A 5815-nucleotide genomic window follows, 5' to 3' on the forward strand; every position below is an offset into this window, starting at 1 on the left:
AGCGCCACCTCCCTTTCTTCTCTGATTTCTCTTTACCGAACCCTCTTCCTGCATGCAAGAGCACCACGACCCCTCTCTCTTCTCAGGCGTGCAACAATGGTATTCTCCTCTGCTGGGTTAGGTGCGCCACGATGATGTTCTCCTCGACTACAACAGGTGCACCACGGCGATATTCTCCTCAGGTTGGGTAACAGGCGCGCGATGAAGGTGTTGTAGTCAGCTTACGAGTGAGAGGGAGAAGCAGTGAAAGGGAAGGAGATTGGCGATAATGGAGTAGGTGGGTGGCAGACGGCAATGAGGAGGTAGGAGGAGAGTTCTGTGACTCTGTGAGGGTTTTTGAGAGAGGGATAAGTGAGGAGAGAGGAAGAAGTGAGGAGAGGGAATGGCGGTAGAATGGGATTAACGTGGGGTAGTTTGGGAATTTTATTAAAAAATTAACAAAAAATTAGGGTTTGGATACTTTTGTCGTACGAAACTCATCTTTCATGGGTACAGCGTTAATTTTCTTAGTTTATGGGTACTTTTGTCAGCGTTCGTAAACTTCATAGGTACTTTTGGTAGTTTTTCCAACTATTTTTCATATCCCTATTATATGTCATATATATAGAAATATAAATAAAGTTTGTCCTTTTTTATTAATATTTCAAGTAAAAATCAAGTATTTAAAACTTAAACTGATATTTATTGTTTTTTAAATATATTCATTTTAGAGTTCACATTTTACAAATAACAAATAAAAAAAATTGAATAGCTAACAAACATATATTTAACTAACATGTAATTTATATTTCTTCATCATTTTTGTACTGATTTTTTAAACATCTAAATGAGTTAAGCTTCAAAGTAGTTATAAATTTTTATTCAAATTTTAATTTAGTGTTTGAATTTTCAATTACCTTTATTTGATTCCTAAATTTTTATTTTAGTCCTTTTAACATTTTTCGTCATATTACAAGTAATTGAACCATATTTTAACACATGTTATTGATTAATATGTCACATTGACATGTCATTAGTAGAAAATATTAAAAGAATTACCGTGAATCATCGAATGAAATTTGATCTGAATTGAAGTAATTAAAAATTTACGAACTCATTTAAAATTTGTGTACAAATTTAAAAATCATTTTGAGACTTAAGTCAATTCCATCTTGTTAAAATTAACTGTTATTAAATTTGGTGAAAATTTCAAAAAACTATTAATTATATTTTTTAATGCTTTTTATGTAATATTTTCCAACAAATTAATAGTGGCGTGTCGCGCAAGCTGGTGTGTGAATGCTATTTCGCGTGTCTCTCGGCAGTTAAGACCTTGCGGTTTTTCAAACGTTTATACCTTTCTTACCTCCTTGTCTTAGTTACTCTCTCTGTCGCATCATTCGTCACAACCAACAACTGTTACTCTCTCATCATGGCCAAGCACCAATTGAATCGCTCCGATCGCCGCAGCACCGCAATCAACACCAAGCTCTGTCATCAGCTCCCTCCAGCTCACGATGACACTGATTATCGAACCTGTTGAGGTCTTCATTCTCGCTACCTTGCCTTCAACAACATGATTAACGGTGAACTCTACCTTTCTTTTCTCAATCTCTGCACCCTTCAGCTCTATTTTACTATTGTTTCATTTTCTATAGATCATTTTTCAAAACAAAAACCAAATGCTTGTAAATTGAAGTTATAGCATCCTTACAAGTTCAAATCTAGAAAAACAAAAATAGTGTTGTTGATGTTACTTGGTTTCATGCTTACTTTTATCTGTTTGCTTACGTTTTTTTTTTTTTTTGTAGATGAAAGGGACAAAATCGCAAGGGATGATTCCAAGAAGTTTGAGTTGATATTTGGCGAAATGGAGAGGTTGCATCAACTAGGTATCTAAGCTCATTTTTTCTGTTATTAGCAACACATTCTTGTGCTGCATTTATATTGTAAGGTTTGGCTTGGCCGCCTTGTTGAACATTTAAGAAATCAATAATAATCAACATTGTACTAGTTGACTGAATGTTAAGGTCGGAAACTAAACAAACAATAGAAAAATTATTAAATCAATCATAATAATTACGATGTTCTTTTCAAAAATTTTGCACATATGTAACGGAATTTATACTGAAAGTTTTTCGTTTGTCATTCATATGCTCAAATTTTGTTGTGCATCCTTGCAACTATATTGTCTCAGTATAGTATATTATTCCTGCATAAAATTTAAAAGATATAATATTTTTTAGTGGTTTTGTTTTTGCAAGGAGTAACTAATTGACATGGTGTGTGATGTTTAATAGTTTTTGCTACTAAAATGAATTTCTCAATTCTAATGGGCTGTTCTATATAATTCCAATTACAAAACCAAGAGAACAATTGGCTGATGCAAAGGCTCTGTTGGACATAACGGAATCCTTGGTAATGTCTGTGAAGGGTCATGCTAACGGTGGAGTCACTCCTTCAAAATTTGTATCGCACATTCTTGAAGAATTTGGAGGACAGGGTGGATCAAGTACTAACACAGAAGGTTGCACCAGAAACCCAATAGCCTAGAATGATGTTGGACTATCAATATCACATGTTTTTAAAGCGGGTTCTGGCTGCTGTACAATGTAACTTCAATGCATTTAGAAGACTTTGTTCTGTAATTTTGATATCCATAGAAGACTTTATTCTATACTCACCTATATGTTTTTCAAATATTTTTTCCCTTTAGGAATGGTCCCATCTCTGCTAAAGCAATACAGAGGAAAGCTGTCAGTCGTAGAAGTAGGAAGCGTGTGAGGCCTAATGAATTAGCTCGGCCAGAAGAGGTAATAAACTGGTTTAATATGTATGAAGTTTTCGATTGACAAAGGTAGAAAAATTCGTGTTAGCAAGAGGTTTTCACTAGATAAAAAATTCTTTGATAGACTTGTATAGCTTCTAATTTTTTACTTTTCATGTCTTAATTTCTAGTAAGTTGCTTTCTATCAGTTTATCACCCATTTATCTATAAGTAGAATGTCAAAATATTGAAGTTAAGAATATTGTGTACTGCTCAAAATGCTAAGCTTATTATGTAGTTATGATACAATTTCCTTTTCCTTCACATTGTTGTTTTTTTTTTCGCAGCTTGGCGGAGGTCCAAGAGAAGTGAAAGCTGATACAGATAAAAATATGTTAACGATGTTTAACATCTTAAGGAAAAATAGCGTTGTTAAGCTTGAGAATTTTATTTTGAATAGGAACTCCTTTGCTCAAATAGTGGAGAATTTATTCGCTTTATCATTCTTAGTCAAAGATGGGCTGGCTAAAATAAAAGTCAACGAGGCTGGATTACAACTAGTAGTGTGTGAGTTACTTCGAATATACTCCTATTAACATTCTCACTCTCTCTCGCTTTCACTGAATTTATTATCCTTTATCTATGCAGCACCAGAAATGTCCCTCATGCAAATGCAATTCGTGCTGGGAATGTTGCTTTCAGTCACTTTGTGTTCAGATTGGATTTTAAGGATTGGAAGGTATATGTATCTATGTTTACTTTGATGTCGTTAATGTTTTGGGTGTATGCGGCTATGTGCTATGGAAGGTTAACTTTCTTTGCTTCCTATTCAATTTATTTATTATTTATTTTGAGGACATTCTAGAGAGCTTTAGCAATCAAGTAGCTATGTAAATAGCTGAAACTTGTCGCGGAGCTATAAAAATAGCTGGTACTTTAAGATTTCATTGAGCCATTTTCACATTGTGCTATAAAAAGGGAGTAGTATTGGAAAATTAACAGTGTTATTTCTTTCATTCTCGAGTCTTAACCTATTGCTAAATGAACTTGTGTGAAATTGCAAGGTAGTATTTTTTTTGTGGGCTAATGTACTAGCTCGTCATGGCATTGAATTTTCAGCTAATAATCGATTTTGTTGGGATTGTGGAGGATCTAATGCCTCATAGGGAATAGTCAATGAGAGGATGTAAATAGTGGCAACATGATTTGGTTAAATAGAAGTAGGTTGGTCAACAGAGACCATTCACTATACAGTAGTGTATTAGTTGATGATCGTAAATTGGTAATTCATACTTGAATTGACGCAGTTTTTAGCCTGCGTATATATGCCTAGTTTCAGGTACAAAGATGCATACTACTGTTCCTGACACTGTCAAGGAACAATTAGGAATATCTATTTGGCTTCTGTCTTCTTCCTTTTTGACGTTCACGTAGAATGATGTCTGGAAATTGATAATGACACCAGTTGTTATTTGCTATTTTGCTTTATTGTGCTTGACAGCTACTATTTTATTAGGTGGATACTCTAATGAAGATTTTATAATTGTCTTCATGTGAACATTTTTCTTTTTGACCCTTAGATGATGAATTGAAGGGTTAGATTTTGATGTGTCATAAAAGTGTTGTTTTTATTTAAAATGTGGCCAAATAAATAAGTCACACTTTTATACAAAACATCTTTATAAAAAGATGTTTTTGCCATCTTTATTTGAGCAGCTCCCATTTTATTATGCTTAACGTCACTTCATTGAGAAATTCTATGTTTCTTAATCACATTTAATTTGTAACTAAAAATATGTACAGTTACTTATTTTAATTCATGATATTTAATTTAAAAATTGTTAGGAAACTAATATTTTTAGTGAAAAAATAGAGTTGTCTAATATTAATTTAATTGTAAAACAAAGATAAAGAAAAATGTTGATTATTTAACCTTTCTCGTAAATTTATATTAAAAATAAAAGTAAAAAGAGTGGGTATCTATATTTTACACTAAGGTAAATGTGTTCCATTTTTTTCTCATTTTAGTAAATTCACGTTAGCTTATTGCATACGATGTTATGTTTTATTTATTCAATTAATTGTTACATATACTTAGTAACTAATTAAAAGAACAAAAAACTATATACACATAAAAAGTCAATCTATGTATATACGTGTGCGCACGCAGGGGCGAGGGTGGGGCATGGTGGGTGTGCGCGTGTACTGCGTACGTGTGTGTTATTTTAATATTATGATAAGATGCGGGGGTGAGAACAAGAACAGTGAGGTAGGTGTTGGTGAGTATGTGTATATGCGTGTCATTTTAATGTTATAATAAGTGTGTGCGTATTATTTTAATGTTATAGTAAGATGCATGGGCGAGGACAAGAAATGAGTGTCGGCGTATGTGCGTGTTATTTTAATGTTTTGGTAAGAGTAAGATGTCGGGGCGAGGGTAAGGACAAGAACAGTGAGGTTAGTATTGATGGATGTGCGTGTATATGTGCTTGTTGTTTTAATGTTATGGTAAGATGCAGAGATGAGGGTGAGGCCATGGCGGTGGGTGTTGGTGGGTGTGCGTGTGTACATGTGTGTTATTTTAATGTTATTATAAGATGCAGGGATGAGAGCAAGGGTAGCGGGGGTAAGTGTTGGTGGGTGTGTGTGTATACGTGCGTGTTATTTTAATGTTCTGCGTGTTATTTTAATGTTATGGTAAGATGCAGGGGTGAGGATAGGAGATAAGTGTCAGTGGGTGTGCTTGTTATTTTAATGTTTTGGTAAGAATAGGATGCAGGGACGAAGGCAAGGGTAAGAGCAGTGAGGTGGGAAGAACAAGATGTCGGGCGAGGGCAAGGGGCAGTGCGGTGAGTGTTGGTGGGTGTGCGTATGTACGTACTTGTTATTTTAATGTTAAGGTAAGACGCAGGAACCAGGGTAAGAGCATGGCTGTAGATGTCGGCGGGTGTGTACATGTGTAGGTGCGTATTATTTTAACGTTATGGTAAGATAATTCATTATTAGAATAACCAAATTTTAGTTTTATTTTATACTTTACAAAATCATATTATTTTAATAATAAAATCT

The sequence above is a fragment of the Arachis ipaensis genome, chromosome B06 (assembly GCF_000816755.2).
Source record: "Arachis ipaensis cultivar K30076 chromosome B06, Araip1.1, whole genome shotgun sequence".
In the NCBI taxonomy this organism is placed as follows: Eukaryota; Viridiplantae; Streptophyta; class Magnoliopsida; order Fabales; family Fabaceae; genus Arachis; species Arachis ipaensis.